At 35.6% G+C, this 23,613-nt stretch overlaps 1 protein-coding gene across 5 annotated transcripts in view; it reads left to right on the top strand.

The window, feature by feature from the left end:
* Nucleotides 1–23,613, top strand: part of LOC124433218 (RNA-binding protein Musashi homolog Rbp6) — a 586,211-nt gene that overhangs the window by 160,801 nt on the left and 401,797 nt on the right. Inside the window, exon 1 of one of the 5 annotated variants that reach the window (XM_046982965.1) lies at nucleotides 6,091–6,111. The exons of the other annotated variants lie outside the window; for them this stretch is intronic. The gene's annotated coding sequence lies outside the window, so the exon portion shown is untranslated. Of the gene's footprint in view, nucleotides 1–6,090; nucleotides 6,112–23,613 lie in introns of those variants that run through there. 5 annotated transcript variants of the gene reach the window in all.

Consider the following 23,613-nt stretch of genomic DNA (forward strand, 5'->3'; position numbering starts at 1 on the left):
ATGTGCATGCGTGTGCGTATGTAGGTACGTGTGCAGCGATCGAGCGTTTTAGCGGCATCGGCAACCATACATCATCTGATTCTGCCCTCCAGCAAATTTTGTTTTTATCTTGCCATTGAGTTTGTCAGAATGGACGGTGGTTCCTACGCAACGTGGAAAAATAAATAGCCCGTTAAAATGAGTAGATGATAATACCCTTATCAGCGGTCTACCGCGTGTTTTAATTCGTTAATAAGCTCGAGCTACAGAGTCAATCACGCAATTTCGAACAACAATAGCAATGTCTATAATATAGTATTAACAGTAAGGGCTTATCTTACTTATTAGTTTTTATTTCTAACCGATACAAGTTTCCTTTCTTTCATCTCGACATTTAATCTTATTTCTCGCTCCTCGTATCTCTATTAACGTGTTACACAGGTTTATACCTGGGGAGAATCATTGGTCTATGACGTCATTACAAGAAAGAGTATAAGGGAAACTTCCACTTCGTGCTAGTCTTTAAACAATTAGACGCATTCATAGCAACTATTTTTTAAATAGTTCAGAGAAATACAATAATTATACGCATGTATGGACGTCGTGTCAAAGACTGGGCGGTTTTACCATAACTACAAAACGAATCTATAACATTTTAAAATAAAGACGACTACGAGCAGAAGAAGAAAGAAGAGAACATTCGAATCTTTTAAGAGAGCAAGGATATAGTACAAACCGTAAAAATCTATAACTCATTTCTATTCCGAAAAATACATTTCTTCACGATTTAATCTCAATGTCCGTCGTTTCATACAGAACTCAATATTCATATCTATGTTATGACCAAAACGAGTTTCCTAACTGTTTTTTTCGTTTTAACTTAAAAAAAAAAGAAAAAAAAAACAAAAAAAATAAGATGGACCATGATGTATCTTGCGAAAAATATTTTTCTTTAAAGCACAAGTACGTAATCCTCAATGGACACATTGCAATTTCAAAAATCATTTTCCCTGGATAAAAGTACAAAAAAAAAAAGTAAAAAGAGAGGAATAAAATCTCGTAGACAAACTCAACGGAATCTAAAAATTCACTGCGACTTCTTCGTAGAGCTTCGCTTACATATTCCAGGAGTCGTCCGACTCTTTCTTCTTTTCTACGAAGTACCATGACAGAGGGATAGTCCCATTCCTTGGGGATGGCCTTTACGTAAGTGTGCACTACCGTAATCCAACAGTGGTCCGAAAAGCTGGTGGGAATGTCAAATTTTCTAGCGTTCGCTTCAAATCAGTGTCCACATAAACTGTACTGTTGGAGACGCAAATCTTTCTTGTAGGGCCTCATCCTCGAATACCGATGGAGACTTCATTGCATCGCATGGTATACATTTGTAAAATTCTTTTTTCTCATTTCCCTTTAATCTCTACCATTTGTGCCAGGATCTTTCTCTAACTTTTCCTCTTTTATTCATTCGTTATTATCAAAAGATATAAATAAGAATTTATTCTTCATCTTCTTCTTCTTTTTCTCCATTCCTTCCTTTTTTACATTAGTATGTTTTTTAGGACCAAGAGGCGTATTCTACATTAAGACATATTCTACATCGACGTCTCGTTTTGCTTAAGAGACACAGCGGTCGGAATACACTTTTCTCGCTCTCGAAATCTCTCCATACTTCTCCCTTTCCTTCTTCTCATCTTATCTCTCTTCTCTCCTCTTTCCATCTTCGCGATTCTTGGTTAGATGGAAATCGCACGAACGACTTGCTGTCAGCAATGTCGACGATAAAGTTTTCCTTTTAGGAATGAACGGGTGATATGAGATTGCACGAAGACGTAAGTGCAGTAAGATGATTATAGAAGGACCTAGAAGTGGTGGTTAAAGAGGAGGCGAAGGAAGAAGGAGCAGGTGAAGAACGATATGACGTTTGTCGTCTCGTAGAAAGAGATCTTTGCTTTCATCGTCGTGGTCTCTCCTTTTTAGAAAAAACTTCTCAACTCTCGATATTTACGTATGTTTACATGAAGTGATGGATCGGATCTTTCGAATAAAATGTTTGATATCTGTATGATTAATGATAACAAAGTGATTTTAAAAGAAACGGAAAGATCATATTAAACGGTACATATTTAAAAAAAGAAGGTTGTCTTTTTAGAAAGTTTTCAATTAGCAAATAATTAGTAATAATATATTTTATAAATGTGCTTATTATATAATTATTGACCGAAGAAAAAAGGGTATCCATGTTTCCAAGTCGCTTATAAATGTTTTCAAAGCGATGCGCATATGTATATGTATATATATATATATATATATATATATATATATATATATATATATATGTATATGTATATGTATGTACGTAAAAATTTAGGGTGCACTAAAGTGTTGCTGAAAAGGTAGTTCAAATTATGTGCGTCATTTTATGTTTTGTCTAAAAGCCAGCATATGTGTAGATGTATAAATATACACTTATATATCCTTATCAGTACTTGTGTGTAAATATATACATACGTATTTTATCGCATCGAAGCGTATCATATGTGCGTACGTCAAATCTACGACTACGCCTATTTACAACAAACACAGAGATAGATACGAGCACACAAATACATAGTAGTGTACGTGTTCTATTACATACGAAGCGTTTTAGTATCCGCAATACGACGACGACGTGACCTCGTGCAATAGAAACGCGGAAATTATTTATGTTGAATTTCGTCATCGGTCGCTTTGCAAAATTTAAGCTACAGAATTGAAAATGCAATGGGAGGTTTTCCGAAGGGCATAGAGAGTAGGAGAAACGTGTTACGAGGCAGATTCAACCGATTGGAAACTACGACCGTCCTCTATAATCTCTCAAATTGTTCGCCATGTTATTTTCTGCTTTCGTTCGTTTGCATCGTTTTCGTTTTATTGTTAGACCAACTCGCGCGTCTTCATCTTACGTTTGCACATTTTTCTTTGCTTTGCTCTTTTCTTTCCTTCTTTTTTCTTTTCTTTTTTTTTCTTTTTTACTTTTTTCCTCTTTTTCATATTGTCTTTCGCCTGAACTTGTTTCCCTTGACAAATGTCAGCGTTTTATAAGATATAGAATTCGAATAAGACGCTGCAAGTGGATTTTATCATTTAAAAAATTAATAATAATAATCTTAACTATTAGCACGAATGTGCTTTAATCTCCTGTGGAAATTTTTATTGGGGACTGAATTATTGTTTGGAATTTATAACGGCGAAAAGTCGTGCGTCCGCTGGCGTTCACGTACGTGCGTTCGAAACGATGCTATCTGGTGTAGCGCGGCAAGATTTCGACGTACCGTCATGCATGCGTTAAAAGAGATAACACGCTCGGCACGCGATCCCCTAATGCCCTGCGGATTGGACGGAGGGTATCAAAAAGGTGATTTAGACCGCGCTTGTTTTTACGGCTTGATAAGTGTGTCGCTTAATGGCCCGTGGACTTGTCGAGAGTCCCGCTCCATGATTTGTCCTCCAGTCGTTTAGAATTGACACGCTGGTAATCCACTTTAAACTTTACCCGGGAACGAGCTCGCTTTATCTTGTCGTTCATATTTCATTCGATCGCGTTGCTACTTTAAATATCGGTGGATTTTAATGACAAAAGTAGCAGGCCAGTGCAGAATAATGAAAAGAAAAGAACAGAGAAAGAGAGAGAGAGAGAGAGAGAGAGAGGAGGATGGGATGGGAACTTCGTTTGTGAAAACATTTTGCTTGGATTTTAAGATGAAGTATTTACACAGAATCGTAGATAGAATGAGATAGAGATAGAGAAAGGGAATTCATCGATCGTCTGAGCCTTTTCAGTGATTCTCGTTCTTTCCCTCCGATATTCCCATTGTCTTGACTACTGGGCGGGAGACCTGACTCCATTTACTACGGTAGTTTCGTAGTTTCGCAGTTTCCTAGGTTTCAGTGACTGATACTGGTGCTGTTGCTGCTGCTGGTGTTCGGGAACGGACATTCATTTGTATCGGGAAGAGTCTGTTGGAAAACGACTTCTGCAACTCGAAACGCTGGACCGTGGCCAGGAATTTATCCAGCCGAAGCAACCCTTTCCACATTGTCTTTCTCCCTCTCTCCCCGTTCTTCCGCCTCTCTCTCTCCTTCTCTCTCTCTCTCTCTCTCTCTCTCTCTCTCTCTCTTGCTCACTCTGCAGGTGGACTAGCTCCGGTTGCTGTGTAAACGCCATATTTATTGCCTGGTTTCCGAGGTAAATGCGCATGCCGTGGATTATTGGGAAGTAATCTTTCTTTATCAAGGATAATTCGACTTGTAGACGATGATGTTCGCAATCACAGCTTCTACGAATGTATTCTTGGATAAACGTGCGAGAGAAAACATTACGAAATCCTCCAAATTCAGGCAAATGGGTCAAATTATGTAATTGCATGAGAGTTCACCTTGAAACGATATGCAAACGCGTACGAGAATAATTGCACCAACGCGGAAGCGAAGCCTTTGAAAATTTATCATTATCTGTTTCTGATGCAATTTTGGCCATGACGACTTCTCCAACTCGGTTTATCGAATCGTTATCGCTTCTCACAAACGCTTCTATTTATCCTTGTCTTTATCCCGAATAACTTGGTTGCACCAAATACCGGAACAAGTTGTTTCACTTGATACATTGAACCATTATAAGCTCGTCGCTTAATAGATCGACCTATTTGCGAGCGATTTTGGTGGTTAAGTGTGGTTACGGTTACATTAGAGATGAGTCTGGCTTTATCAAAGATTCATTCGATACGTGTCCTTACTTCTCGTCTTTAGCTCTCGCCTAGCGAATTGGTACCATCGGACGAAGTGACGTTAACATACCACGGGATTGTCAGGGAAGCACTTACTATGCTGGCAAGCATACTATGCTGTTACTTGGTACAGATAACCAAGACTCGGTTAAGTTGAAGCTCCGAATATCAAGAATTCTTGTTTGATCTACACAGCTCGCTACACGGCAACTCTCTCTCTCTCTCTCTCTCTCTCTCTCTCTCTCTCTCTCTCTCTCTTTTTTTTCTCTCTCTCTCTCCATCTATTTCACTGTTTCTTTTGCTTCTTTTTATTCGTATAAGAACTTATCGAATTTTTCAATCGGTTTGCATTATTGTTTTATAATTGTGAATGTGTAAATAATATAAAAAACTATGACGAAAGCTATGCCGAAAGATTCATAGGATATTTTGTAATGTTCATTTCGTTTGATACATCATTAATATCACGAAGAAACGTAATCGTTATGATCTTCTTTTGTATAGTTTTTTGAGAGGAAAACATGTGTGAAAGAGCGATAAAAACAGCGCTTCTCTTTTTTCTCTTTCTCTTTCTCTTTCTCTTTCTCTATTCGCAGTCGTGGAACGAGACCAGATCAATTTGCGATTTCGGCTTCGTGTTTCGCGCGCGAAGGAACTCGGTCGAAGTCTCCCGACGATCTAGATGGTAAATAATGACCGGAAGTTCCCAGCGGCGGAAGATGCCTCGGCGGGTCTGCACTTTGTCAGAGACGAATGATGCGCCGCTATTCGCTGAGATCCGATCGGTTCTTGATTTACGATAGATCTTTAGATAACAATCTTTATTTTAAATCTTTCTCTCTTCCTGTTTTTTCCTTCGATACAATGGCAAATTACTTTAGCAACGTGCTGATTTTTTCCTTCTATATTCTAATCAAGTCAAGTTAACAAATATATACTTAGTTATGTTAATATATGTGTAATTGAAAATGTACAAGTGATAGCAAATATTTATTGAAGATGTGGAAAAAGGCGAAGAGAAAATAAAAAGATTATTTATTCATATAAATTTAAAAAATATTCATTGTAAAAACAAAAGTCAAAGCTGGGACATATTACGGACAATGTTTGTTCTGAATATATACAAGAATTGGACATAATACAATATATACACACATGCGCTCGCACATATACATGAAAACATACACTATGTATAATTATATATGTTAGCTTATTATTAAATATATGTAGATTTTAATTTTTTTAATTTTCAATACAAACTGCTTCGTAAATTACACTTAATTATTACCATAAGAATGTAATTAAACTCATTTTGTTTTTCTTCCATATTGCAGGTAAGAGAGGCAGCAGACGAGGAGATTCCTCGGTGAGTCCGACGAAAGAAACATGTTTTAGTAGTGACTCGTAGGAAAAAACTGGCGATCGGTTCTGAAAAGATGAAAAAGAGAACAGGAAAAATGGTCCTAGTAATCAAGCAGCGAAGCGAGGATCGTATGACGTGAGGGCGGCTTAACGATTTTGTATCTCGGTCGGGTGTTCCTTCGCACAAAAAGATGCCTCAGGGGAAATCCATCCTATAGCAGCGCACGAACTGCTGCTGCATATGTACATGAAAAAGACGCACACTCGATATGCTTTCCAGTTTTCTCTATCGTCGCGTAGATGGCGGTAGCGTACACTTTCTGCATTTAAAACTGCATATTTTTTCGAATATTCGCGCCACTTACGAATGTCATGAATGTTAATCTTTTTTTTTTCTTCTTATTCCTTTTCTTTGTCTATATATCGTTTATTTCAATCAAGATAATTTTATCTCGTTGACTCGTTGAATTTTTCACAATTCCGTTACTCCTATATCCTTTGCTTTTTCATTTTTCTTGTATTCTCTCCAATTAATAAAAAATTGCTACTTGCATCTCTGATGAAAGAGTCTGAGAGTGAGAGATTGAAAGAGAAAGAGAGAAACATTTGGAAAAGAACGAAGATATCGAAGTTGCAAAGTAAATAAATAAAAAAAAAAAAATAATATCTCTTTTTTTCTTTCTTTCTTCCGCTTTATACTTTCGAGCGATCCATTGCAATAAAAGTTCGCGATTGCTAAATCGCATGCATTTTATTTTTTTCTTTAAAATTTAAACGAGACCATTCCCGATATTCTTTGCTTAGTTCGAAGCCACGCTATAATTGGATTTCGGTGTTTTGTATATTTTTGATGGCTGACACCGGTATGAAAGAGCATGAGTACCCCTTTCCATACTTCATCTCTCCGAGCTCATCAGAGTCCTCTCTTCGATCTTGCATAAGTATATGTACGTATGTATGTCGATACGTATAATGTCTGCGCTTTATCGCACGAATCTAGTAATTAACATGGTACGATAATTAATTCGATTGAATTTTGTTTCATTTGTCGTCATTTCACTGTTCGTTCCCGTGGGTATAGATAATCGAATCGCTTCATTTCGTCGGTAGAGAAACGGGACTATCACGTATTTACATATCACCATGATCCCAATTCTCGAGCAATTTTCTCAAAAGAATTGTGTAATTCTGACGTAACCTGTCAGCTCTACGTCGACTTTATCATTTGCGATCCTTTTTATACTCGAAGCACAATTTCCTTCAGGATCAATCTTCAGCAGTTTGGCGATTAAATTAGCTTTATACCCTTGGTAGATGCGCCAAAACTCTTTAACGACTTTTTCAATTGCGTCACAGATAAGCTATTGTAATCCTTATTCATCTTTGCAATTTATAGCTGCATTGAATATTTAAAACTTCTCTACACTTTACGAATATTCAATATTACAATATCGTTTAAAGAACATTGTTTATTTACTGTTCCTTCTCTTTTCGACTCCTTCAATTTAAAATTTTATAAAAAATGAAAGTGGCTAGGGGGATAATCGTGTGTATCGTTAAGTAATATGATTGAGAATAATTATATAGATATACATGTATTTAAATAAAGATAATTCGCACACAATATAACGATAATCAATTAAACTGTTATAGTCTGTTGAACAAAATGAAATGTGATAGGGACGTGATCGAGTCATGAGTATATTCATAACTTTTAGATATTGTTAACACTTTTTGGCTGAGAAGAAAAAGCAAGCCTTAACAATGTTCTATGTAAATTTGCTCCTGAATTCGACGATTGAGTATCGTTCACCAGCCAATAGTTAGAGTTCCATGCACGTAGCATGCAATTGTATTTTTTATACCTTCTGATTCTTCTCGATGAATGGACTGTAGCTACACTATTAACAAGTCTGACTATTCTGACGATTCTGGTTTCTCTGATAATTAAAAAACAAAGATGATTTGCCCAACAATTTACGTTGTCAGCATTATTGACGTTATTATACCATGTCTTATCGTTTATATCTCGCATGGACTAGTTTATTTTTCTTTTTTGTGTTTCTTCCGAAAGATAAAGATATTTTATATTTCAAAGGTATTTTATATTTTATATTCCAAAAATATTTTATATTTTATATTCCAAATATTCCAAACAGTTCATTTTATTTTTTTCTTCTTTATCAGTTGAGACGAACGTTTGAGTGTTTTTTCTTTAATTTATTTGATCAATTTAAACCACGTACATTTTTCAAAACACATTGTTCAAACTGTCACGTAGTATTCGGTGATAATAATCATTGTAGGCTTTATTTGCACGTGAAATCTGTACGTGAAGAATATATGGGGAATTTTGTACCAACCTCACTGCTGGTATGACGAGGATGTAGCTTTCATAATGAATCGGTATGATTATTAGCGGGTAATAAATCACATCGATGTATTGGATTTGTCCTATCTTTTCAGCCGCACATGAGAGATATCGGACGATCAACCAATTGATAACGATGTAGAAATATTTTTAATCGATATCACGTTCAATTATCTCTCTACTCTCTTTCTATTTGCATATATATATATATATATATATATATATATATATATATATATATATATATATATATTACAATCACGCGATTTATGGTGAACGAAATAACATAATTTATTAACAAATATTACTGCGATAGGCTAGATCGCTTTTGTCTCATATAATATTATCGCGGACGCATATAGTTACACATATACCTATATCTACCAGTTCTCGTATTATTCACATATTCGGCCTTCGTGTGAGAGTAAGTACGCCGTATCGGGCATTAGCGACATTTCCATATGGAATTGCAAACAGAATAGATAGCTTGATTTTGCGGCTATTACTGATTGCATGATTGATCGAGCTTAAGCTCTCGTTGATTTTCCATTGGTAGGTGATATCCATGTCGCTCGTGACCGTAACAAATAATGGTTTGGTCGAGATTGTGATGAGGATTAATAAAAAATGCAAGTGCAACATAGTATTGTAATCTTTGGCTCGTTTAAATGTTTACTCTCAAATTCTGCTACAAGAGCAAAATCTGTTCATTTCTTTTCGAGTTTGGATGTGCTGAAGCATATCCCGTTGCTTGTATTACGTTCACCTTAACTTTTACATGTATAAAATAATCAGAAATTCTACTGTTATTCAAGACAATGTGATCCAGTAATATCAGTGAATACAGAATATAATTTCAAATCGGCATTTCTCTATGATTTAATTAGGCTGCGATGCGTTGAGCCGTCCGTAACAGTTTAGCGAAGCGGAAATTAATTCGACGTAGCATAGTCCTGCTGTTAACTCTTCTTCCACCTAATTCTTCTGTTTAGTATCGCCTAGTAAGACAGGAGAAATGTTAACACAATTTTCAAATTTCACTACTTGTTTCTAGTAGATGTATATCTTCCCTGCCTTCTTCTACTTGCCTTTTGCATTCCTGTTCGAGAGGCAAGAGTTTTGCACACAGTACTGCATCGGGAACAAGTTTCTTGCTTGAAATTTATGTCTCGTTAGAAGTTCCTACGAATAGTTATGATACGTGAAGGGGAGAGGGAAACCTTATAATTACTCCTACGAAATTCTTCGCGTTGAGTAATTGTCTGTTAGGGAATTATCATCGAAGTACTTTCAACATTAAGATTTCCACTTTTGGGATTTCCTTCTTCGTGACAGATCAAGAAACAATGTTAAAGATGAACTTTTCGGATATCACGAATTTTGATAGTGTGCTAAGCATTTTACACGATCCACGATTATTGTACGTCGAAACACTTTTGAAGCAAGAATACTGAGGAAATTTCAAAATTCTTTCAATGGTATCAATGAACTTTTCTATATCTTTTGCACTTTGTTTCTCTTTCTCATTTTTTCTCTCGCAAACGAGATGCGAAATGGGTACCTAGCACGATTCCTCGTGTCGTTGGGTGTGCAGTTCAAACCGAGTGCAAGGTTGTTCTAAACGTCGACAGTAAATGGCTTTCGGAAGGGAAATGAAAAGCAAGCAACCTTTTGTTCAGTAGTTCGAAAGAGGTGGATACTGTCAAAGGACGGATATGCAAACGACTGGACTGCAGCAGGTACCACGATCATTTCATTCAGGAAAAACCGCTAACATAATGCTTTTCCGTTGGAATCCAATTTTTTCTTTTTTTCTTCTTTTTTTTTCTTTCCAAGCTTGTGAGTGAAAAAGTCATCTCTTTATTTTACCAACGAGTATGTTATGTAGAAACTCGGCGTTGTTCTCGCCGACAAAAATGACGTACTTTGGATTCTCTCCGCCTTTTTCACTTCCCTTCTACTTTGCTTTTTCTTCATCCAGTGACGCGTGACCGAGAAAAAGTCATTTGACCGTAGAACTGCTACGGTCTTCGTCGACCGATCGGAAAAAAAATCTGTCGTTAACAGGAAGTAAGAGAGATTTGCAGGATGGGTCAATCGTTTCGCCTAATCCAAGTTTCCAAGATTTACGACTCCCCAGATAAACTGACGGATTATCAAGAGATTCCGGTACAGACGGTATCGTTTCATGTAGGCATATATCGTTAGGAAAGGGTAGTAAATCCATCCGCATACGTTTCATCCACAAATAGAAATCTCATAACTCACGCTATGCGAAAATCGGAAGAGGCAGATCTGCGATCATCGGAGTAACTGCAATACGAAAAAGGATTAAACAGAGCTACGTGATTTCCTCGCGCTTTGAGTACTTCGCTTGTTATCTAGAAAAGCTGATAGCGAACTGAAAAGAAGAGAGAGAGAGAGAAAGAGAGAGAAAGAGAGAGAGAGAGAGAGCGAATGAGAAAGAGAGAGAGAAAGAGAGCGCGCGCGAATGAGAAAGAAAGAGAGAGAGAGAGAGAGCGCGAATGAGAAAGAGAGAGAGAGAAAGAGAGAGAGAGAGAGCGCGAATGAGAAAGAGACATAGAGGGAGAGACAGAGAATGAGATGAGATACTGGGAATGGGAAGAGACGGTAGCTGATCGGTTGAGACTAGAAGAGTAAATCCTCGCTTCTGAGGCGACAACGTGTTCACGTGGAAAGTAAGGTAGGTGGTTTCCACGAAAGTGTAGGAGCCACGAAAGCGGTGGAGCTCGCGCAGTCACTTGCTTAACCTGCCGGCTTAGCGCAAGAGTTTCAGAGGATAGATTGCTTTAATTTAAGTGGAGTTAGGTTAGTGCACTGGTACACACTCTGTGGGTTAGATTATGGGTCGAGTCCAGAATCCATGCCAGGGCTTGGCTTAATTCGATCCTTTCCCTTTCCTCTTCAACCTCTCCCTCCCTAGACTTTCATTCTCTTTCTCTCTACCATTCCCTCTCCCTCACTCACTCTTCTACGTTGGAGAATTAACCCTCAGATTAGTCCCTACACTTACAAGCGACTACAGTAGGATGGAGAAGTATGGAGAAGGACTCCGTGGATCATGGTGTATTCACTTGCCGTTAAAGCAAAATCGAACCTAACTGACTGCAGTATCCGCATCCTTTCGACGAAAACCCCTCCTTAAATCTCCACCATTTTGACATTACTCTCTACTTCTACTTCTCTCTCTCTCTCTCTCTCTCTCTCTCTCTCTCTCTCTCTCTCATACACACACATTCTATTTCTCGTTTACGTGGCTCTTAAATACGACTCGCACGCCTGCTGGCTTGGCATGTTGCTTCTTTGAACCATTCATTGCATCTTCATAGCGATCATTACTGTACAAGAGGCTTTTGGTCTTTTAGTATCAATTTGAGGATACAAGTTGCAGCTTTTCTCTTGCATTTCAGTAAAAAAACCTTTTTATTGATTTCATAATAATTGTATTCTACAAATTGCAACATCTACTATCTTTTGTGATTTACTTTACTATTTTATATCTTTTTGAATTGAAAGAAGGATTCAACATTATGTGTTAAATGTGGTTGAGAAAGTTCAGGGGTGAGAGATAACTTTTGTTTCCGTTGATAGTTTATTATTTTGCAGGTTTTTCGTTAATAAATTCTCGTAAAATCGACAGGTTGCTTCGACCGATAGACGTGAATTAAATTGGAAAATTCGAATCATTTTTTACAGCAAACTCGACTAAATGAAATGCCAACAAATCTGCTCGTCGTGATTCAGTAATATTGGTGTAACGCGTATCGGCTAGTTTCCCACTGAAACGAATGACAAGCAAATATTTATAAGTCGAAATTGCTCATGTCGTTTCGTGGAGAAGCACGATCTTTGAATGTACCTAACGTATAAGCGGAAAGAGAAGAACGTATTTTTCGATGGTCTCTTCGACTCGTGAGATTCCGTGATAGAGAGATTGAGAGTCCTGTTTGAAATTCGTTATACGAGATCGTTAAATACTGGTAATTCTTCATGATATATACATATATTTGAATAACGATAAAACGAATTTTGCTTTTAAATCCTAACGCTTGTATCGAAACATGCGGTGAATAGAAACGATAGATTTTGTTTGCATTAGTCATCTCGTACAAAACGATACTGACGTTTGTCAGTATAATGTCGCGTCAACGAATTTCACATGATTACCAACAGTTTTTCGCGGTACAAGCTGCGTGCAGTAAAGGGGGAAGGAAGAGGAGGAGGAAAAGAGCCATGTGAATAGCATACTATAGGCATGTAAAGAGGTGAGAGTAGAGAGAGGGTTTAAGAGGGATTTTTAAGCTGGCACTCTTCCACCTGTCAACCTATGCCCATGGAAAGCCACGTAAACGCGACAAATTTGCGGCTGTCGGAATTTGCATCGCTTTTTGCTCGCGACGAATTGACGCGAGATGATTCGCGACGCGTTGTAACCATTGATCTCTGATCGCCGTCCAAAAGAGGAACCGGTGAACCGCGAACGGAAACACGAATGAAGGGAGAGTAAGAGAGAAAGAGAGAGAGAGGGGGGGAGATTTTCCCATCGTGTATGAGCCAACAGCAATTTTTCACGATTTTTCCACAAAAATCCGCAATCATTATGCATCTTCCTGACGTTGACATTTTTCATTGCCGCGGACTTGATTACCACACGGATTTAATATCAATGATGGCCGCTCTAAGATTAATGCAAAAATAGATACTACAAGCGCGTAAATCGAACATATCGCTTTTACATCAATCCCTAAGAGATTTCCGTACCTATACATGAATGCATCACTCACGGTTCTCGTCGACGTCAGGTTTTTGAATTTTAAATGTTTCACAAAACCGCCCAATCTTTTTACAGATAAAATTTTCCGTGGGTCACGATCAATTTTGCGATCCTTTCATTTCGAAAATGTAAAAGATGAATGTTTGTTTGTAGAAAATAAGTGTTAGTTCTAGATCGGAATGAGTGACTGTAAATGTGTATATATATGGTTGCGACATTAGGCGATGTTATTATTTTAGAGTTCAGATTATTATAGCATAAACAATGATAAAGAGCGTTACATGAGCCTTAAAAATTTCGTCATAAACTTCGAATGTGGCCAACTGCAATTCGTTGAAGGAGTAAAATTTGTATGCGTCGAGAGAACAGATCAGCACGCCTTATGTTCTAATGTTTTACGTTTTTTCAGTTTTATGTTTTTTGTATGGGTTTGTGAAGAGTTAGTTTATAATGGATTATTATTCTTATTTACATTTCTTTTTTTTTTTTTTTTTTTTATTGGAAATGTCCAAACGTTTAAAGATTAGCTTAGCAAAAAGACCGGATTTGTTGACTTCGACGATATACTTAACAATTTGATATTATTTTTTGTATCTACTGCTTTCCTACGAGAATATGTCTTTTACGTTTCTGCGTCTCATTGTTCTTTTTAGTTCTTTCGAAGTCGGCCACTAATCTAGCAGCTATAATCGTCAAAAGTAACGTGCCAGATTATCAGAGAGTCTCGGTCCTCTAGTCTTCTACCTTTGTGTTCCTTTCTCTCTTTCTCTTTCTCTTTCTCTTCTTCCCTCCGACTCGTCTACCGCCAGTCTTGGGATTAAAGCCTTAAAGCCTTATCTTTGGAAAACACGACGCGCCATTTGGACAGCGAGACTGCGAATTCGAAAATCAGGATGTCGAGATGTTCATTCTTTTTCTCTTTTTTAAAGTCGTTGCTTTGTTTCCATCGTAAAAACAGTGCGTTCCTAATGCCTAATTTGCTTTTGCTCCTGCTCTCATCTCTTTAGTTGCTCCAATTTCTTACACTGCTCAACCAAGATGATTTCCTTCGGTACAAAGTACCATTCCTTCCTTTTTCTATACACTTTCTTAAATACCTCAAATGGAAAATTAGTGTATAGATAAACAGAGGAAATCAAAAAAGTCGATTGGAACTTCTTAAAAAGTTAGCCATTATCTTTTTACATATTTAATTGTTTAAATAAAAATTATTTTCAATGGACAAGAAAGTCGATGGACGTTTGTCGATCAATTCATGTAGATATATAGAATTTCAGATACAAATTATGAAAAGTGATATCCTTTTTAATCTGATGTTTTTTTGATCATTCGACCTTTATTTTGCAGCAATTAATATTACTAAGTAGTCATAAGATTTATATATAGTAAATAGTTAAATATTGATTTGAAGACGTGACAATAATCTTGAACTTACGCGAATAAAAATAATTCATGCCATTATGATAAATTTAAATTGTTGGCTAGTAAAGTATGAATACTTCATGCGTGGATTAATCTAAGCGAAGATATTTTTAGAAAAAAACATCAATAATATTTCGATATTAGCAAAATGTTTGGAATAGTCTAACGATGTATAATATATATCTTTAAAAATAGTTTGAGTGAATCTATCAAACTAGTAAAAAAATGTTGACATTTATTTCAATTCTCTTGTGACGAACACGAGTTCCCGGTGAACGTAAATACTTTACTTCAGTCGTTGAGATCGATAATCTCTAATTAAGGAGGTTCGTTTCTTCGAAGTGTCACGATATTTTTTCCAAGCAACGATCATTAAATGCGGAGAATCGGATATCAGAGCTGATTATCAGGGAGTACTTTACGAAGGCTCACATCGACGTACCACGTTTCTTGTCGTTTAGCCATGGGATTGATACAATGTTACGGAATCTTGTCGTTACGACTGATTTTATCGGACTTGTCCTCGCGCTTGAAACGCGCGCACCTTTTATTCTCTTGAAATACGACTCAACGGATCTCTCTTTGTTTCAAAGAAGAAAAAAGAGAGAAAGAGAGAGAAATTGGAATGCCAGTACTGAACGCTGCTGTAGTATGATCGATTCGCATAAACCGACAATAACTGTTTTTACCGACAATAAGCAATTAGTGTGACTTTATTCGAACGAGCTTCTGCTTCTGAAGTTTTATCATTTGCTTGTTTTCTTTTTTATTTTTATTGAGAATTTGTTTCACGATCTAAGTTTTCCCATATTGAACGGCTTGTTATAACATTATAAACATATATACCTAATTATTTAAAAATCCATAAATATTTGGTTTCTCATAACACTTTTCTTGACAATTTTTTACCAATAAAAAATTTTGTGGTATTTTGTGGTATCACCGCACTACAAAATTTCCAACATTCCTCATCATGTTCTTTTAAGGGGAGAAGTTTAAGGTTATTCATGCACTAACAACTTTTATAATACTCGATAAAATAGTTTAATCACTTAATCGCTTAATCACATCACAATATTTTCCAATGCACGCATTGGAACACTAAATAATTGCTATACAACTCCAGTACGAAATGGATTGTGTTTGTGTTCTATGTTGTTTGATTTATATTTTAAATAGCCTGTTACTCGCTATTCTAGTTAGAAACAACTGAAAAGTTGTTGCATGTTTGCATTGTTGCACCAATGCATGCCGACAGGCTTGAACATGTACTATATTATCGACAACTGTTCCTTCACCCTCAGGATAGAACGTAATGTAATTTTATAGTTTTTAGTTGTGGCAATTAAAAATTCATCGGTGTGCGGATTTCTATATATAGTATAATGCGATCAATTTCAGCGATTAAAAAGTTTTTTGAAAAAGTTGTCAATGCGCGATTAGTAGCTAAGTAAGTAAGTAAGCTAGTAGTAAACAAGTAATGAAGAATAGGATAGTTTGGAATAGATAGATGACTTTGGAAGTTGCGTTAAGTGTGTCTTATTTAATCGAGACATTTAAATTGTAATATACATAATTAGATAAATATATTCTATAATTTATTTATACTATATATAATTATTTATTTATATAATAATTGTATATATATATATACATATATTATATATAAACTAACACTAACATGTTAATCCACTCGCCTGAAAAGTGATTAAAATTCTTATAAGAACATTCTTTTTTAATCTTCGAATAAAATTTAACATGATCGTTACTAATACTCTTGTTATTATATAACACAATATAAAAACAACAACAAAAACACTATATATAATACAAAAAGCTGCATACGAAACAGAACATGCAAAAACAACAAAAGATCCAACGTACATTATTTAACTTATCAAAAACAGGAAAAGAGTAATTAAGCAATGACAAATTGTAATATGACTGCAAAATATAAAATTCTATTAATTTCACTCATTAACAAAATTAAAGAAAAGTTTATAAAACAAACAACAATAACTTGGCAACTTTAAAAACTTTAATAATACTGAATGAACGACACTTACCGTGAAAATGTAAAAAAAAAAATTAAAAAACTAATTATTCCTACATCTCCAATTCATAAATAAGACGGAAGTGGACGAAATCTGTAGAAAATCAAGCAGAAAACATGGCAGATTATATGCGGAAAATATTAATAAATTAAATAATTAATTTACCCACGCAGTACTGACAGTAATTTACAAAACATAAATGAAAAACAAGAAATCTATGCGATAATTAAAAATCTAAAAGGTAATAAGACCCCTGATTATGATCTCTTAACAGCTAGAATGCTAAAAGAATTTCCGGAAAAAGAAATATAAGATATTAAACAATTCTGATTAATTTAATCTTAATTTTATATATAATAATTGGTTAGTTTCCACAAATTTGGAAATGTGTGGAAATAATAGTAGATATTATAAAAACTCGACAAGAATCCTGAAATACCATCAAGCTATAGGCCAACATCTCTCGTTTAAGTTATTTCTACAATAATAGAAAAACTATTTATAAAAAACAAAACGAAATTATAACCAACACAATTAATTTAACGAAATTAACACCAACTACTTCATTTCAAAACACCAATTTAGATTCAAGAAAAATCATAATACAATAGAACAAGTTCATAGAATGGTAAACAATATAATAAACTCTATGAAAAAAGGCAATTACTGCACTGCGACTTTTTAGATACAAAAAAAACATTTGATAAAGTTTGGCATGAAAGACTAATAAAAAAACTATAAGCCACGTTAACAAGAAAAATTTACTAAGTCTTTTCATACATTATAAATAGATACTTTTACATAAAGATTAATAATGCTACTTCTATGCTTAAAATGATTCATGCAGCAATGCTACAAGAAAGTGTTCTTAGATCCATATTATACATACTCCTTATTCTTTGCGGATATATTAACTGAACCGGATATTAAAATATAAACATTTACAGCCATCTTATTAACTCACAAAAGCATTGAAATAACAACAACAAACCTATCATATTATTTAAGTGAAATAAGAAGTTGGATAGAAACAAGTGGTTAAAAGTAACGAAGTATTCACATGTTATTTTTACACTCAATAAAATACCATATGCTAATCAACTTTCAACAATCAAATTCCGTTCAAAATTTTGGACTTCATTTAAGCAGCAAACTAAATTGAAAGAAATATATACAAAAGAAACCAAACAAATAAAAATGAGTAGGATAAATATGCACTGGTTTACAGTGAGAAATTTTAAATTGAACATAAGTAACAAATTGCCAATCTACAAGACCATAATAAAACCGATATGGATATACGGATTACAATTTTGAGGCATAAATGACAAATCAAACATCAAGAAAATGGATAGACTTCAATTTGTTATTTTAAAATTAAACTTAAGTGTGTCGTTTGTAAAAATGACAATATTAGAAAAACTTTGAAAATATAGAAGTAGAGAAAATGACACGATAAACAAAAATTCATTAATATAAAATAAACAATTACATTAATCTTGAGCCAGAAACTCTATCCTGAGCTTAGAAACTTTCCAAAAGACTTAAAAGAAAATATTCATCTGATTTACTTATATTGAACAGTCATTATAATTGTATGAATAATATAGAATAGATTGCAATTACCGATAGGCCAGTTCTGATAAGAACAATGTATGCTGGTAAAATAAAAATGAAAAACTCGACTTTAATAATGAGATACGTCCGCAACATTAACATGCGATCGAGGATCTCAAGAACTTCGATGCAATCCACGTATTCTACTTCTAGAAGGAATAGTTGTTTCAAGAAGTGTCTCTCGGGTGAGAAACGGTACAATAATCAGAATCAAGTCAATTCGGGAACAAGTAGCAAACAGCTCATTCATTATATTCGTCTCAAGTAGTAGAATCGTTGATAATAGCATCACGACGCTACCTTATATAGATCTTATTTATTATAATACTGTCAAATAAAATTGAAGGTGGTAAAGTTACTTAGTCTTAATTTATCAGTAAATTTTTGTTCATATATAATATTTATAGTAATTGTTCGCAAATAACAATATATTATATGCCATAAGACTTATACAAATTTATATGCCTCTTTTCTTGTGTCTCTCAGTTTCTTATTTTTCCCATAAGAAAAGATAGTGACATCGATTCTCTAATTCACTATTTTCGAGGAAGTCCTTGGAATTGCAGGTGCAGATCTTCGTTTCCTTACTCATACTCTCCATTCTCTTATTGGCATATTGAGTACTGTAAATTAAATCGCGTACATGAATGGATCGAGTGATTTAATTATTAGGCAAAATATCAAATCTGCGGAAGATTAAGCAATTATATAAATCTATTCTGGAATAATTAACACCGAATATATGAACAAGAAATCCCGTTGCAAATATTAAAGAACGCAACCTCATCGTACCTAGACATTGCATAGGTATTCTTGAAGAAGGAAGATTAATTCAATAAAAAAATTCTTGTTCATCAATTATAATCTGTATTATTTACTTAGTAACCGACTTTCATCTTTGACATCTTTCGGAAGTTCGGATTCTTCCATCCAATTTATTTATAATTAGTCATAAAATCTTTTCCTTTTTCAGTTAAATTATTAAAAATAAATCTATTGTGCTCGCTTAAAACCGAGATACATAAGTATTATATAAGAAAAAAAAACATAGTACTCTCTTATGCACACTATTACATTAATAGTTAATTATAGGGATATCGATAACTGTATTGAAATCTTCATGATAGTTCTCTTAAATAGTACCGTTAAAAAGAATTTAATTATTTTTATATGAATCAAATAGAAACATTAATGATAGGAATTTTAAAAATATATATTATTATTCGAGCTTAAACAGAACGAAATTCGGTTATTAATATTGAAATAGAATTTCACATCGGACATTAATTATCGTTTGTGATAAATATAATTAGCGCGTTATTTACAGTGCTGTTTGTTACATAGTTCCAAGCGAAGCTTTGTTACCGTGCCTTTCAAAATATTTAATCGATTGCTTCGTAGTATTAGATTTATAATTGTCGTTGTGATAATTAAATTACTTTTAAATATTGTTCACAATTTTCCTCGTGCATCGTACGTTATGCTTCAGCTATTTAACGTATTGACCGTAACAATCCCCTTGGTAATTGTGTTTTATAATGATACATTTATCTTCGTGAAAATAACAACGATGTACTGTCGTTGATTTTTAAAAAATCTTTCAAATACATTCACAAAGAAGAAAAGACGTACAACGGGGCGTTGAAGCGTCGAAGGAAATTACTGTGTGCTTCTCGTGAAACGACCTTAAATTCTTTGTGAGCGTGAAGAAGGGACATACGGTGTTCAAAGTAATGACTTCGTAGGAGAATAAAAACTTTATGGCGTAAGTTACGGTTTCCATAAATCGTCTCTCTTTTTCCTTTCTCATAGGTTTGGTAATATCGTATTTACAACGATAAATTCTATCCGTAATTTAAATTTTATAAAAAAGTTTAATTCATTATTTTTACAATCAGCATGTCAAATAGATCCATCGAACAAGCTCTAATTATCTTTTGTGAAATTTTTCAAATAAATATCGAAAATCAATAAAAGATAAAGTTAGAAACGATTTAACTTGTTCTTTTCACCGAGTAACCTCCGTCCTTTCATTTTCGCTTCCCGTTGAAAAATGCGCGGATAGTTCACAGCGTCAAAGAAGCACGTAGCAGCAGCAAATGATAACCTACGACGAATTCGTACTGCGACAGTTATTGTTTTTTAATTGAACCGACGCACGCGCACTAACGGCGCTCGGACCTGCGCTCGAAAGAGGCCGACTATCTCGTCCCCTTTCACTACCCCTTACTCCGGTCCGTATAAAAGTTGGCTTGGAAATTTTTTCAATTAAAAACCGTTGGCGCGTACCGTCCACCGGTACGGCTCTAGGAAAAGAGGAGAGGAAAGGAGACAGGGGTCGAAAGGAAGAAAAAGAGAGAAAAAGAGAGAGAGAAAGCGAGAAAGGTGGGGGGAAGGGCTTAGTTTTAATTACTGTGGCATCGTTACGCATGGCTCGTTTCAGTAAGACCGTACTAGAAAAATTCCAGCGGCAGCTGTGACTGTCCGCTCGTAATACGAGGAAGCGTGTGAGAGTGTGGGGATCGAAGTAAGGCGAAAAAAGCTTCTGCTACGGGACGACGAACTATTTTCGAGAAAGTCCTTAGAATCGCAAGTGAAGATTCTTCTTCGTTTTCTTACTCGTACTCTCCATTCTCTCGTCTGTGCATTTTAATTAGATTAAAGCACCGGGAAACGAGACAGTAGAAGGAGGAAAAGAAGAAGAATAAGGTAACGGAAGACTAACTTTGCAACACCGTTTTTGTTAACTTTTTAATGCAAATAAATGAATCAGAAGTCGTTCCTTTCATTCGATTTCGATCGTACCTCTTTTATTGGTTTCTTTCAGTCAATAGAGTCAATAAAGCGCAAGATAAAAAATAATTCCAAACTCGAGTACGTATTTTAAAATCCATAAAATAAACGAGTATTGTTTCTGCATGTACCATTTTTGAATTTCAACGATGAAATCTACGAGATCTACTTCTTCGAAACGATTAGTTTCGCGTTGATGTCTACTTGACATTTTTAGATACCGCTGAGGGTGAGAAGAGAGTGACGATGGTTCGAAAATATTTAGTGTCGTATAGGCGGTAGAAGTAACAAGGAAGTTTGAAAAGAGGAAGCGTATATTTATAACAGAGTAACGGAAAGTGAGAGAGGTAGAGAGCCATCACGTGAGAATGGGCGGCCGGCGTCCATTGACGCGATAAATGCCGTCGTCAGCCATTAATGACGCTCGCGTTGCCACATAATCAATGGAACCTATCTGCCCCCTATCCCATCGTCTACCTTCTCTTTCTTCACTTCTTCTTCTCAGCTTCCAACATCATCTCGACTCAACAAATTAATTCTCCGGCTTTTTCTACCCTCCAATTACCGTTGGATGCTTGCAACATCAACCGACTTAGTTTGAACAGGACTAACCAAATTTACAGACTATTGGGACCATGATAAGTATCTATATAACTTGTTTTTATCATCCGTACACAATGAAAATATTTCGTACGATCAGTAATGATTTTACTTGTAGATTTTATCATGAATTAATTTGTACGAAAATTAGAGTGATATTAAAAAACATTCCACACATATTTATATGCTTTTTAATCGATTTATTAGTCATACAAAAGTAAAAAGTATATTATCAAAACCGAATACAAACATTTCTTATGGATAAAAAGTCTTTGAAAATATTATGCGCTACAAAAAAAAATTAAGGAAAGAATTTACCGAAGAGCCAAACTTAAGTGTTAAGAGAGAAACAGCGGAGTTCAGGTGTTATAGGCGTCAAAATGACTCGTAGTCGCATCAGCATTTAACGAGATAATAATCATGCGATTACACGTTTAATTCTGTATGCTTAAGATGCGTACCGGCGATAAGGTATGACAAATATTATCCATAATCTTGGTATAACAACCGTTCACTGTGCTCCATCAACCACGGGAGCGAGATGAGAAACAAAAAAAAAGATGTGGCGAGAACGAGTCGCGCTCAAACGAAAGTGAAAGAAAGAATGAGCGTTGAAAAAAGAAGGAAAAGAGAAAGAACCTGTTCTGACATCCAAATGTCGTTCAGACGCTGGCGCCTAACTACCAGGAATAGTTTCTCAATCGTCTTCTACCTGACTCGATTAATCGTTTGAGTGCTAAGGGTCACTGTAAAAATCTTGTCGAAAATGCCAAGTGGCACAACAATGCTTGTTTCAATGTATATCTATAGATCCATTATTGATAGATCAATTGCGTAACTCAACTTGATGATCTGGCACTTTTTGACATGAAACGAGAATAGTGCGATCGCGCTGCGTGGTACTCAAAACATTGTACGAAGGTAAAACAATTGAATGAAGATGGTGAGTGAGAGATGCTGATTTTGATGGGAAAAGGGGAAGGGAAGAAAGTAAAAGAAAGAAGAAGAAAGAGAATCCACTGCTCGGAACGTCAGATTTTCATCGAACAAGGCCAAGATCCATCTTGCAAACGGTAGGCATTGAAAGCATCTGTCTGTCGTTGCCGATGTATTTCGAATGAACGATTCGCAATCGTAAACGACAAGTTTATCGAGTTGTACATCTTGAAACTCTAACTTTGTAACACACTGACATTTTTCACGTCAGCAAGTGACACGAGAAAGTTCTGCTACCTCTCGCGAGATATTTCAGCGTCAATTATCCTAACGAATGAGCTCCTCTCGAGTGTCCAATCTCTCTTTCTAGCGAGTTTACTTGCACGAGCACGATTCGTGACCCAGACAAGATCGAATGACTTTTTCATTTGCGTCACGATAATAGTATTTTCTCTCTGTGAAATTCAAGTCAAGCATGGAAACGTGTACGTGGAAATTAACAACTTAAGTTGGTTACTCAAGAAGGAGGTCCTCCTACTTCTCCTCCTCTTTCTCATCCACCACCTCTCGGTTTATAGCAAGTCCCTCGTGTAAATGCCACAACTCGAACTCGACCCGGAAATTTGTCGAAGCGCGACGATGAAACTTAAACCATTATATTTCCCTTTTCCGTCTCTCTTCCCCTTCCTTTTCCTTCTCCTCCTTTTACCATACTATTTGCCCCTGTCGTTTACTTCCTCGAGGTTATAATCTGTCACAAGAGAATCCGCGATCGAAACTTTAACTACGTAAGCGTTTCATAATTGACTGCACGTGCGCTTCACGCGGATAGTCGAGAGTACGTCGTAGTCGACATCGTAGAAAAGTCGAAACTACATAGTAGAAACATAAGATTCCAACAAAAACTCTTTACCATGC

Source organism: Vespa crabro, chromosome 2 (assembly GCF_910589235.1).
Source record: "Vespa crabro chromosome 2, iyVesCrab1.2, whole genome shotgun sequence".
Lineage (NCBI taxonomy): Eukaryota > Metazoa > Arthropoda > Insecta > Hymenoptera > Vespidae > Vespa > Vespa crabro.